The sequence below is a fragment of the Bison bison genome, unplaced genomic scaffold (assembly GCF_000754665.1).
Source record: "Bison bison bison isolate TAMUID 2011002044 unplaced genomic scaffold, Bison_UMD1.0 scf7180017864215, whole genome shotgun sequence".
In the NCBI taxonomy this organism is placed as follows: Eukaryota; Metazoa; Chordata; class Mammalia; order Artiodactyla; family Bovidae; genus Bison; species Bison bison.
The window spans coordinates 1,670,225-1,684,494 of NW_011494787.1; the positions used below are offsets into that span (position 1 = coordinate 1,670,225).

The 14,270-nt window shown below is 42.2% G+C and overlaps 1 long non-coding RNA gene across 9 annotated transcripts in view; it reads left to right on the forward strand.

Annotated features, from left to right (window-relative positions):
• The window catches only part of LOC104992422, a 57,816-nt gene that overhangs the window by 26,186 nt on the left and 17,360 nt on the right, over nucleotides 1–14,270 (forward strand). For 7 of the 9 annotated variants that reach the window (XR_825698.1, XR_825697.1, XR_825701.1 and 4 more), the window contains 2 exons: nucleotides 1,779–1,883; nucleotides 2,632–2,760. This is a non-coding gene — a long non-coding RNA (uncharacterized LOC104992422). Of the gene's footprint in view, nucleotides 1–1,778; nucleotides 1,884–2,631; nucleotides 2,870–7,381; nucleotides 10,603–14,270 lie in introns of those variants that run through there. The other 2 variants (XR_825705.1, XR_825699.1) reach the window with 2 other exon arrangements.

The following is a 14,270-nucleotide window of genomic DNA, read 5'->3' on the forward strand; positions in this document are numbered from 1 at the left end:
GAGAAGGGAATGACAGAGGATGAGGTGGCTGGATGGCATCACTGACTTGATGGATGTGAGTCTGAGTGAACTCTGGGAGTTGGTGATGGACAGGGAGGCCTGGCGTGCTGCGATTCACGGGGTCGCAAAGAGTCGGACACGACTGAGCGACTGAACTGAACTGAGGAGCTGGACTAGAGAATCTAAATCAGATACACCTCCCAGGATGTTTCCCGTGTGCTGAGGTAGAGGAATCTGAATCTCTGGGGGCTTCCCTCCATCCATGTTATGACCTCTCAGCTTTTCTTCACCTTAAGCTTTTATTCCTTTCACGCTATCACTGTCCTGGCTTCTGGGAAGAGCAGGAAGATGGGGAGAGTTAATGAACTTGTGGGGCTCTGTGGATTTGCTGTCCTTATAATCCTTTCTGGATCAAAGCGTAGGTGTGCAGAAGAGGGTGAATGAGTAGGTGGGAGAACAAACATATGCTGCCTGTACCACTTATCTGGCACTCAGCCTAGACCCTTGCTTGGTATTATCAACCTTTCTGTGTTGTTTTCTTGCCCATTTAGAGCATAACCATGTGCACACATGTATTAATAATTTCTCATGAATGGATCCATACCTTAATACTGTTTTTCTTCTTTAAAACTGTTCTGTAATCCTTTTGTCCTTTTTTCCCCTAGTTTCATTGAGATGTAATTGACATATAACATTGTGTATGTTTAAGGTGTGCAGTGTGATGATTCGATATGATTACCACAATATGGTTAACACATTCATTACCTTACATAGTTACCTATTTTTTATGTGTAGTGAGAATCTTTTTTTGTTGGATTGTGTGTTACGACATCTTTTCATGTCAGTAAACATAGAATTAATAGCTGAATTATATTTCCACGTGTGGATATACCATAATGCATATTACTTTGTATTTAATCTGTTTATCTTGTCTCTAATCAGCGGGGCCTTCCCTGATGTTCTTACTTAAAGTTGTAACAATTTCTCTTCCTTAACCCTCTCCCTTCTCTCCTTTACTTTTCTTTATAGTGTTTAGCCCAACATGCTATACTTTTTTTTCTTGTTTATTGCCTAACACCCTTCATTAGAATATAGACTCCATGAAAATAGGGATTTTTTTTTTTTTAATCTGCTTTTTCTGTACCTATAGCTTAGTACCAGCTCCAGGTATACAGGTGGTGCTCAATAAATATTTGTTGAATGAATGAATTTGTTGGATTTTTGGTATGCCCATTGAGGTTTATATTTGTGATATTATATACATTCTTTTGGAGAAGGCAGTGGCACCCCACTCCAGTACTCTTGCCATGAAAATCCATGGATGGAGGAGCCTGGTAGGCTGTAGTCCATGGGGTCGCTAAGAGTCGGACATGACTGAGCGATTTCACTTTCACTTTTTGCTTTCATGCATTGGAGAAGGAAATGGCAAGCCACTCCAGTATTCTTGCCTGGAGAATCGCAGGGACGGGGAAGCCTGGTGGGCTGCCGTCTATAGGGTCGCACAGAGTTGGACACGACTGAAGTGACTTAGCAGCAGCAGCATATGTTCTTTAGAAAATACTTTGGTACATAATCTTTATACTCTTGTCCATGTATCTCCTTTGGATAAATTTTAAGAACTGGAATGACTGAGTTAAAGGATATGCACAGTTAAAATGTTGGTTCATGGAGCCAAACTACACTTAAGAATGTTAACACCAGCAGTGCATGGGATTGCCTGTTTCTCCATATCATCAGTAACTCTGGCTTGTGTGTTTTTTGTCTTCCTCACCTGACAGATGACACGTGGTCTTATCACTGTAATGTGGTAGTTGAGGCTGTGACTCTGGAGCCAGCCTGATGGGGACTGAATTCTGACTCAGCCACTTATTATGTGACCTTGGGTAAGTCATTTAACTTCTCTAAAGTAGGGTTAATGATAGCACCTGTTTCATGAGAAATAAATCAGTTAGTCCAAGTAAAATGCTTTGAATAGTAACTGAGACATGGCAATAAATATGATTTAGTGTACATTTCTGTGAATATTAAAGATTAAACATCTTTTATAAATATAAATCCAGTATCTTTTGGGCAGATGTATATATTTCTTAAATCGCTCATTCATGTCATGTCCTTTGCACATTTTCCTACTAGTATTTTTTTAAATAATTTGTAAGAGCTAAAGTGTTCACAGTTGTATATGGTGCAGATATTGTTCCCAGTTTGTCTTTCATTTTTCACCTTTATGCAATCTTTTATCTGTAAGAGTTTGACATATTCAGGTAGTCAAAGGTAATCTTTTCCCTTATAATATATTTGCTGCTAGGCCAATGTTTAGAAAAGGCATTCTTTCCGACATCAAAATTATAAAAACGGTTATTGTCTTTGAGTACTTTGTATGGATATATATTTTAAAATCTTTGATCCATCTGAAATTTATTTTGATATGAAGATAGCAATTGATCTGGCTCTGTTTCTTTTCAGTAGTGTCCCAAACCCCTTTACTGAAGGAATAAGAACAGGAGCCTTTAATCTATTCTCCCCTCCCCTAATTTGAAAGTAAGGTATCCTAGCTATAGCAAATAGCAAAGCTTCATTTTATTTTGTTTTGTTTCAGCTCGTTTCACTTTGGTTCGTTGTATATCTTTTCAGCCACACCACATGCCATGCACAGGATCTCAGTTCCCTGACCAGGGATTGAACCCATGCCCCTTGCAGTAGAGGCACAGAGTCTTAACCACTGGACTGCCTGGAAAGTTCCCGGATCTGCATTACTCTGGGGTGAATATGCTGTATAAAGCAGTTTGGGATCAGAACTCAGTTGACTATGTGATGAAGCTGCTGGGCTCACTGGTGTAGCATCTCTCCTGGCTCTGGAAGCTCCTCCTAAGTAGGTCCTTATTTGGAGACTGCTTTGATAGGCATCGTTAGTTTGGAATGATAAGTTCTGTTCAAAAAACATGTGATTGTAGCAGGTGTTTCCTCCCTCCAGCCTAGGTATATTGATAGGGTATTGCTTGGGGGGGGTGTTGAGTGGTAGTACACCCATCATGTTCTAGCTCTGTCCTCATCTGTTCTTTTTGGAACTCTAGTCCCATCCAGTTTCTTGCCTCTGACTCAAAATGGAAGGAGGGTGATTTGTATACAACAGAGCATCCACATATTTCGTGGCAGCTACTATCTGCTGGAGATAATGACAAAAGGTAGCTAACTCATACATGGCATATACCAGGAACTGTTCTATCACCTTACACATATAACTTCTTTATGTGGTAGGTGCTCTGTACTGGGTTGTATGGTGTTCGCCTAAAAATTTGTATCCACCCAGAATGTGATTTTACTTGGAAATAGGGCCTTTGTAAGGTATAATCAAGTTATGAAGTCATTCCTTGATTGGGCCATAATCCAGTGCCTGGTGTTCTTATAAGTGGGAGACAACACAGACAGAAGACAACCATGTTGAGATGTAGGCAGGGTTTACTGGCACCTACTGGAAGCTGGAAGAGGCAAGGAAAGTATCTTCCCTAGAGCCTTTAGAGGGAGTGTGGCCCTGCTGACACCTGTATTTTGGACTCTTAGGCTCTAGAACTGGAAAAGACAATGGCAACCCACTCCAGTACTCTTGCCTGGAAAATCTCATGGATAGTGGAGCCTGGTGGACTGCCGTCTATGGGGTCACACAGAGTCGGGCATGACTGGAGCGACTTAGCAGCAGCAGCAGCCTCTAGAACTGTGAGAGGATAAATTTCTATTGTTTCAAGCCACCCAGTTTATAGTATTTGTTACGACAACTCTAGGAAACCAGTGCATGCTCTTACTGTCATCTCTGTTCTCAGATAAGGAAACTGAGGCCCGGAGAGGTCAGATACTTGGAAATCTCTTTAGGCCACTGCTCTGATGCCTGGGCATTCACTCTGCATCTTTTGCTGTTCTGATCAGCTCTGCACCTTCACTACAGCCTTCCTCTTATGGTAGTGCTGGAGCTGAGCTGCTCAGAGGGCTCCTTTCCTGTAACATAGCAGGCTGCAGCATTTCCCCGTCCTTGCCCTCTTCCCACTCTAAAGCAGAAATGCATACCTCTCAGGAGGCTTTTGGTTGAAGTCTGATGATTTCAGCAGGTGTCTTTCTGGCCGTACCCCTGCAGGTGAAATCAGACTTTTCTTATCATTTCCTTGCAATGTGAGGGAAGTATCAGTGACAGGTCAGGGGAAGGTCACCAAGCTTCTTCTGGCAAGTGGTTTTATGCTTCCCATTCCTGGCCTGCTGTATTTCCTAGAATTCCTGCCAGCAGACAGCTCAAGTCTTGTTTTTCTCTGGCGCTTTCAGGATCTCACACATAGTTTACGTGCCACGTCTCACAGTCTATGGCCGTGAGCAGAGAAGGAGCAGCCTCTTGGTAGCACTGTGAGGACCCTGGTCACTTGTTCTTGATTAACTCAACCCACTGCAGTGGCTCTCTCCCTTGATAAAAGGAGTGGGAGGATAAGGGCATTGTTTGACCCTGCTCATCTCCCTGAACAGCACCTTGTCTGCCGTGGTCTCTTCTGCTGGCATCCCAGAAGAGGTTTCCTCCCCTTGCATCCCAGTGCTGGCCACAGAATCCTGCCTGTTTTCTTGTATAGACCTTTTCCTTTGGATCCTAATCTTTTTCTCAGCTCCTCTTACTAGACTGTGTATCTGTTTTGTTTGCTGCTGTATCCCAGGACTGAGTAAAGACTTGGCACTTATTAGCCCATCAAGAAATGTTTATTGAATGAAGGAGTGAATATTGACCACAAAGTTTTGGGATCTTGCTTTTTCTTGCTTCGTACTGAAGCCAGGGACCAGATTTAGAACTTTAGAGGTCTAAGCAATGGGAAGATTATGGTTGTTACTGTCGTTGTTCAGTTGCTAAGTCATGTCTGATTCTTTGGGACCCCATGGACTGCAGCATGCCTGTCTTCCCTGTCTTTTCACTTTCCCTTGGAGTTTGCTCAGATTCATGTTCATTGGAAGATTATGACGTTCCTCATGATTTCAGCCCTGAGTATATATTTCAGAAACAATATTAAACACAAAATAAGCATAAGGAAATCTAGCAAAGTATAAGGGAAATCTAGCAAAATTTTGATATTTACCATGACTACCTGGATGAATAGAAAATAATTTAAAACATTCATTATTGTTATTTCTGCTTTCCCAGTTCCCTGAGCATGTGCTGTCAGGTAATACTGCCTGAACCAGCCCTTCCCTGGCCTTGAATTTCACCTTCATTTCCTCATATTTCCATCTGCTGAACCTGCCAGCCAGCCCTTTTCATCCCCCAGTGGTGTCCAGACCACTGAGAGCCCAGCCTGGGCTAGTGCTCTGGGCTCCCTGGGGCCTTGCCAAGAAAGTCACATAGAACGTGTACACTGCTGCAGGGCTCCTCACAGTGAGAATTCCCGTGCTGAACTGAGATTTAGAGTCAGCATAGCATTTTAAAAGTTGTATTATTTTAATTTTGGTTGCATTGGGTCTTTGTTGCTGCACATGGGCTTTCTCTAGTTGCAGTGACTGGGCTGTCTCTTTGTTGCAGTGCCTGGGCTTCTCATTGTGGTGGTTTCTCTTTTTGTGGAGCGCAGGCTCTAGGGTGCAAGGGCTTTAGTAGTTGCCATACACGGGCTCAGCAGTTGTGGTTTACAGGCCTTAGAGTGCATGGGTTTCAGTAGTTGCAGCTTGCAGGTTCTAGAGCGATGGCTCAGAAGGTGTGGTCCACAGGCTTCATTGCTCTGTGGCATGTAGAATCTTCCTAGATCAGGGATCAAACCCATGTCCCCTGCATTGACAGGCAGATTCTTACCCATTGCGCTATCAGGGAAGTCCTTACCTTAGCATTGCCAAGTGATTACACTTAGGCCAATTTTTCATTGTAGTAAATTAAATCTGTAATAAATGTAATCTGCTTTCATGATTCTTGATGTGGAAAGTCTAGAAATTTCCCTTTGTTCTTCCTTCTTAGATCACTGAGAAAGAAGTAAGATGCAGGCCCACTTTGCCCCTATATTAATATGGGCCTTGTTGAGACCATTTGGAAGTGGAGCTCAGGCCTCAAATAGGCTGTTCCAAGGCTATAAATGTAATCACATCCTGTTACTGCTTGATTCCGTAGAGTTTAAAATAGCGTTGGAAACCTCCTAGGAAAAAAAGCTCCACCGTAACTTCTTGGCTAAGGAAGTAGTATGTGCTGGCCAAAGCAGAAGGAGTAGCCAGGGCTCCCAAGTTCTATTCTGGACCTGTTGATTTGAGATGTGATGTTCAGCAATCTGAGATGGTGTTCTGTAGCGCTAAGGTTTCTCATCCTTAGCACAGAGTTTGTGCTTGCAGGGAAAGAGGCCAACACGCTGGTTTCCTGTCCTCTAGGAGAGTCTCATTATTAGAAGTCCTCCCTTTCATTTGAATTTCTGTGTCCCTACTTTTATTTAAATGAAGAAATATCCCCCACAGAGTTAATACAGGAACCCCAGCAGTATCATCCATGTTTTACTTGACTTCATCTTATCAGAATTGCTGTCCTTTTAGCAGTGTGTTTTAGATCAGCTCTTGTGAGGAATGGGAACTTTGATAGGGTTTTGGAAAAGGAAGGGAAAGTTTGTGTGGGGCACACACCTTGGACAACCAGAAAGGAACATGAAGGGACCAGGTATGTACTGACCCAGATTGGGAAGAACAAACATATCTCTGGAGAGCCAGACATAAATTATATGTTTTTGTATATTTTTTCATTTAGTTATCATAATGCAAATCAATGAAATATTATCTCCATTTTTGCACATGGGCAAACTGAAAGTCAAAGAAGTTAGGTAACTTGCCCAAGATCAGACAGCTAATAAAAGGCTGAGTTAGGATTTATTTCTCCTCAGGTCTGTCCAGTTCCAAAGCCCACACTGTTTTTATAGAACTCTTCTATTTCTGACAAGATTTGAGAAAGGAGGGTGGGGAAAGAAGAGAAGAAGGGGAGATGCCACCTTTCTTTACTTCACAGTTCTGCTTGTTTAGACGTGTTTAGCCAGAGCACCCTGTTGGTAGAATAGGACTGGGTTCTGTATATAGATGTGCTGCAACAACTTATGTGGGAAAGTCACCAGGTGACTGTAGGGAAGGATTAAAAAAAGCCTTTGTTCTTTACCTTTAGGTCTTCATTGTGGTGTAACTTACACTGTCAAAACACCACTGGTAACACTGGTGTACAGTTTAAGAGGGCCTTCCTGTCATCCAAATAAAATCTGTTCATGTGTTCTGGGGAATAAGCCATGATGGCGGCAGAGATGAGGGTGTGGTGTGGCCTTACTGCATGTATTGGGAGCTGGTGGCACCTGTTACATGACTATTACAGTGAATTATTACTGAGTAAACAAGAGGTGTCTCTCTTTTGCCTTTCCAGGGGAGACCAGATGGCGATGAGTGGTGGCCCAGATCCAGGGGAGCCTGGCCTCTGGGCTGGCAGAGGAGACAGCTTTAGTGTCAGGTGATGAAGTAAGAAGAGACAGGGCTGGTCTGTCAAGTGATAGAATTTCAGGGGGCACCAAGAATACGTCTTGCCCCTCAAAGACTTTTCTCAACTATTTGTTATTGCTTGGAATTCTACCAGTGACATTTTCTCCCCTTGATGTAAGCTTTTTGAGACCCTATGAAAAGACTCCAGAAAAGGGTTTGATTATGAAACATCTCGGTCATGTAAGTGAAAGTATGAATGAGTTCTTAAGATTGATTTCTGAGAACTAGACTAAGGCAGGGACAGAGGGGAGAAAGCATTGTGCCCCTAGTCATAGTGATGGGAAGGATTCACCATTGAAATTGAGATTAGGGCCCTGAAAGGAGAAGTTGGGTCCCGAAGAACCATTTTGTGTTCTTTACAATTTTGCCTGAGGAAAGACAAGATGCTGAGAGTGGTCCCCACCAGTGTGCTGGCTGTGCAGTCATGATGTTGTCTGGAGAACAGCTGACGAGCAGAATGTGACAAGGAATGTAGGGCCTTTGAGGCTGTGGTTTTCTCTGATGTCCTCAGATAAGACCGTCACAGATCTTAGGAAGCAGGAAGCATCTTCCCAGAAATGGTGTAAAATCATGGCGCAAAAGAAGCCACTGATGATGACATGGGTAGAGCGCTTCCTCTGTGGCCGCTGGTCATAGACAACTTCTGGTCTAGATTTCCCAATGAGCTGTGCTGAGATCGGGCTTTACCAGGAAGTAAAATAAGCCACGTCCAAAGCAGTGACAAAGCATTTGAGGTAACAATACAAAGGTGCAGTTCCCCCTTGTTCACTGATTTGTGGAGCCAAAATAACTAAGCCAGGGATGCCAGCATAGCACCTAGGAGTCAGATCTTTAACCGTTTTGGATTGAATTCACTCCTGGTTGACTGTTCATTTTTCATTTACCTTTTACAAAGGCTCTCAAAATGCCTTTGTAATTGAAATCCACACATCCCAGGGAGTCTTTGACAGCTCACATCTCAGTGCTTTTCTCAACTCCTCACAATTGAATTTGTGGATGCCGTTCACCCTCAGGCTTCAACTTTACTCTGTCCACATTTCTACCCACATTTCCAGAGCATTTTCTTTGGATCAGACTTTTGGCTTCATTCAGGCCTCTGAGGTTCTTTCTTCTTTTGGCACATTTCCCTAGACCCCGTACCTCCTAAAGTTTGATACAGAATGAATCATGTTCCTTACTGAAATTAGCACAACTTTTTGGAAGTTTCTGGTTATACCACATGTCTACCTCTCTCTCCAGCCACCTCAGCCTCACATGCAAGATCTCGTTGTGTAGTTGGATCTGCTGACCATGAGAATTTTAAAGCCAGTGCCCCCCTAGGGAGGGACTCCTGGGCATACGCCCTGAGTGACAGGTCTGGTCTACTAGTCTCTGCCTCTCCTCCGTTTCACCTGTATTTTGGCTTTTCCCTGGAGGAGCCCCTAGCCCTGACCAGGACTGTAATGCAGGGACTGTGGCCTTTGCTTTCCAGCCTCTTTCAGGCCAGGTCCCTTCTCCTTTTCTTACAGGTAGGCTTCGGCAGGTAGAGTTCTGCCCATGCACTGATCTCCTCGTGTTGACTACTCTGAACTTTGTCTGCTGCTATTTGGGCTAATTGGACGTCTTGCTGGTCTATTTATCTGTGCTTCTGGAACAAAGCTCTTAGACGTAGCCAAGCCCTTGTCCTGAATTTCATGTTAGCTCTCCAGCTGCCTCTGCCTCAGGAAGAGCTTTTAATATGCATTTATAAAGCTCAAAAAGGGAGATAGAGAATACAGCATTTTCTAGACTGACTTAACTAAAGAACCTTTTTTTTTTATTTGAAGGAATGTTTGTTAAAATTTGACAGAATATAGTGTTTGGTGGGGCACAGTTTCGGAAAGTATAAGGCTTTATCCCAAACCAGTGGACGTCAAATGAAGGAATTCTAGGTGAAGGTAATGTGACAGTCAGTGAGAAAAATTCTCTTCGGTAGGGAAATCTCTCCTGGGGCTCCTCATTGAACAAATGTCCTCTGAGCACCTGCCACTCATCCGTCTCTCTGCTGGAATCACATCATGTGTTTGATTGCTTACTGTGTGTCTGCGTAAGGCCAGCTCTGATCTGGAGTGGAGCCCCAGGTGGAGAAGAAGGTAGGGATGCAACATTATTTCTTCCACTTTTACATCCTCTTCTCCTTTCCTCCAGTTGAAATGGGTGATGCCATCATGGCCACAGAAACCATTGGCTTCTAGATCCAAGGAAAGAGGGCTTTTCTGAGGCTTTCCCCCTGGCTTTGACCTCTTCCGGGATTTCTGTAGCACTTTTGAGCACCCCATCTCTCCTACTCTGGGACTAGTTCATCTCCACACTAGTCTCCAGTCTCACTGCTAGTTCATGATTTTACTTTACATATGGGCATCAGTGCTAAGTGGGTGGAGCTCATTCTTATGGAATGGATATGACATTATAAGTTTTCTACTTTGCCTATGAAATCCTCTTCTTTTATAGCTCATGGGCAGTCCAGACTATAATAATTTTTTTCACCCCTTCAGTGAAGATAAACCCATGTTCTGGGCAGGGCAGTCTTGCAGGTGAAGACTCATTTAAATCTGCCAGGTGGATGACTGAGTGCAAAGGACATAGCTGGAAAAGGAAGCCAGTTACTCCCTCTGAATATTATTCTCAGCCAGGATAGGAAAAGACCACTTGAAGCAGATAGAAGTCACTAAGACTCCTGATTCAGGCCTTTTGAGACCCTGGTATATATGTCTTTACTGTCATCAGTGAGATCTTTGGTTGGCTGGCCTTATTAACTCAGTTGGCTGAGCTAATCATAAACTAGATGGAAAGGCTCAGTGTTGAACCTTCCCTTAGGTTTGGTGTTCTCTGAACAGCAACAGATAGCATCCTCTACCAACAAAGCCCCACCTTAGAGGCCTTGAAGGCTTGTTGTCACTTGTCCATTTCTGCCGCATCCTGTGAAAGGCCATGTGAAGATCAGGGAGTGAGTTCACTTGCAGGTAGGGGGAAAGGGCTTGTAATGGACATTTAGAGATCTTAAATAGAGTCAGTCAGTTATTTGGTCATTCAGTTCAGTTCAGTTGCTCAGTCGTGTCCGACTCTTTGCGACCCCATGAATCGCAGCACACCAGGCCTCCCTGTCCATCACCAACTCCCGGAGTTTTCTCAAACTCATGTCCATCGAGTCGGTGATGCCATCCAGCCATCTCATCCTCTGTCATCCCCTTCGCCTCCTGCCCCCAACCCCTCCCAGCATCAGTCTTTTCCAGTGAGTCAACTCTTTGTATCAGGTGGCCAAAGTATTGGAGTTTCAGCTTTAGCATCAGTCCTTCCAATGAATACCCAGGACTGATCTCCTTTAGAATGGACTGGTTGGATTTCCATGCAGTCCAAGGAACTCTCAAGAGTCTTCTCCAACACCACAGTTCAAAAGCATCAATTCTTCAGCGCTCAGCTTTCTTCACAGTGCAACTCTCACATCCATACATGACCACAGGAAAAACCATAGCCTTGACTAGACGGACCTTTGTTGGCAAAGTAATGTCTCTGATTTTTAATATGCCATCTAGGTTGGTCATAACTTTCCTTTTAAGGAGTAAGCGATCAGTCTGTAGGTATTTATAATTATTTGTTGGTCTATAATTGCAGAAGGCTTACTTGCCCCAACTAGTCTTTCCTATGATGAAGACATTTCCTAAGATTCTTTCCTTGGTCCCTTTCTCTGCTCCCTTCATAAACTGTCCCTGGTTGATGTCATCTACGCTTATCAAAAACTTTCAGATCTTTATCTCCAACATAAGTCTCTCTTCTTAGTTCCTGACTCATGATGACTAAACACTATTGATACCGTAACCTGGATGGCTCTTAGCCTTTTTAAACTCTACATGTCCCAAGTCAAATTACATTATTCATCAAAGCATCCTCTTTTCCCTGTTCCCTCATTTCTTCTTATCCCTATTCCTCTTCCTTTGTTCCGTGATTTAGGAGCATCGCCATCCAGGGTGATTAGTAAACTTGCTTCTGAATCACTGTTTTGCGCTGATCCCCCACCAGGAATTTAATAGGCTCTGAGTATAATGTAAGACGTTTAGGATGTGTCTAGATGGTTTGTTTTTTTTTTCTTTTCCTTTTCTTAAATTTCTTGTCTGCAAGGCATGTATAGTTGAATTCCATAGAGAAGTTAACAGAAAAAATAATTAAAGGTTAATGTGAGGTTTAGATTTTAAGTAAAACGGAAGTTCTGGAAAGGAAGCATCCGAGGGCTACAACACTTCGAGAGGAAGCTTCGTGAAAGAGGTGAGAGTTGACTAAGGACACCTGAGGTGGGATAGGGACCAGAAGACCTCTTTGGAAGCGCGTGCAATGGTGAAAGGATGGGGCAAATAATTTGCAGCTTGTTTCTTGTGCAGGTTGAGTAATCATCAACTCCCCCATGAACTGCTTCTGCTCGGCACTAATGTACCTTGTGCACTTTGATTCTGTTCAAAAGGTTCTGAGGACTTGAGCATCCTGTGTAATCTGTTAGTTAGCCTGGAACTGTCTTTTCCTTTAAAATTTTGGCTCAAAGCGTCATCGTGCAACTTGTGGGAACTCTGATTCCTTCACCCAGAATTCACCATGTTCCTAGGAACTCTTATATTTATGGTCACTCTGATTTTGAGTTCTTGCTTCCATTAAGTTTGTTCAGATTGTAGATGGTCTTAGTGTCTCAAGTTGCTGTTACTGTTTCCATCCACATTGACTCAGATGGTAGAACTCAGATATCTCCCAGCTCAAAGCCTTTGTTTGAGTGTGTAGCAGACTGTTAAAGTTCGGCGTAATGGAGAGTATTTTACGTTGCAGCAAAGTAAACAACTTGAATTCTAACACTGGCTCTCCCTGTCCCTTAAAGTACTTTGCCCACCTTTGCATTAGAGATCCATCACTATTACTGTATGTGGCCTTGGTGTCTCTTACAATCTTATCTCTCTTTCCTTTGCAAACCATCCTTACTCTGTTACTACTAAGCACTGCAGATACTTCTTATTCTTATTATGCAAAGCAATTGAACTCTTAACTCTCCCTCCCAAATTCACCTCGTATAGCCAAGATCCACTGAAGGACTCCGCTGAATAAAAAGCTCATCTGCTTAGCCACACAAAGGATTTGTAGAACCTCTTACATGTACATTATCTTCTCTCATTTGGAAGTATTTCTTGTTTTAAATAGCATTTACTTCTTCTTAACCCAGAAATGGTTTTGCTTTGAAGGATCTGGGCAGAGGAGGTATAAGAGAAAAGGGCAACAATGTGGATATAAGCAGGAACCTACATAAAACCTGTTGTGGGCAATGAAAGAACTCGTCTAACTGGAAAGAATTCTTATTAGGGAGTAGTGCTCAGCATAGATTAGGAAGTCCAGAAAAGGACCTACATTCAGTGGGAAAGGATAGTGTTTAGGACAAATATCTAACCATTTGAAAGAAAATCTCTGCCACCTTCTAGTAAAATAAATTCTAGATAAATACTTTTATTTATTTGTATTTCTTCTTATTGGGTTGGCCAAAAAGTTTGTTCATAAATCTTATGGAAATACCCAAAAGAACTTTTTGGCCAACCTGATATTTATTTTTATTTTTAAAAGTAATTTTTACTGGAGTATAGTTGATTTGCAGTGTTGTGTTAGTTTAAAGATTTTTGCATAAAGTGATAAGTGTACTTGAAAATAGTTTTTTAAGTGTGGTACGAAAGGCACAAACCATAAAGGAAAAAATGTGGTGGATTAGTTTTTTAAAAATCACAACAAACACCATAAGCAAAATAAAAAGTAGATACCAACTGGTTAAAAAGAGTTTTCAGTATATCTCTAATGTGTGTAAAATTATTAATTTGTAAACTCTTATAAGTTAATAGGAAAAAAACACAAGAAAATGAGAAAAGTCATAGAAAAATAAGTACAAGTGATTAATAAAGAATATAGAAAATGGGTGTTTCATTTATAATCCAGAAAACACAAATAGAAATGAGATATCATTTTTCAATATCAGTCTATATTTAGACTGATAAATTTAAAAAGAAGAAAATATTTATTGCTGGTGAGGGCTGGAGGAAAAGAACTTTACTCTGTTGCTGGGAATGAATATTAATACATTTTCTCTGAAGTTCAGTTTGGTGATATATATCAGATTTAAGGTACACATGGTCTTAAACCAGCAATTCAACTTCTAGGTATTCATCCCAATGGTAAATGTACAGAGATACATATTTGAGGTAATTTACTATTACAGAGTCTATAAAGCAATCAAAATAGCCATTGGTAAGGGACTGGTCAAATCAACTGTGGTATGTCCATACAATGATACATGAAGTGTAAATCTTTAATTATTGACACAGAAAGATGGCTATAACAGATGCATGAAAAAATATATAGCATATGAACCTATTTCAGTTGAGATATAGTCATAACTATGTTCAGTTCAGTTCAGTTGCTCAGTCGTGTCCAACTCTTTGTGACCCCATGAATCGCAGCACACCAGGCCTCCCTGTCCATCACCAACTCCCAGAGTTTACTCAACTCATGTCCATCGAGTCGGTGATGCCAACCAGCCATCTCATCCTCTTGTCATCCCCTTCGCCTCCTGCCCCCATTCCCTCCCAGCATCAGGGTCTTTTCCAGTGAGTCAACTCTTCGCATGAGGTGGCAAAGTATTAGAGTTTCAGCCTTAGCATCAGTCCTTCCAATGAATACCCAGGACTGATCTCCTTCAGAATGGACTGGTTGGATCTCCTTGCAGTCCAAGGGATTCTCAAGAGTCT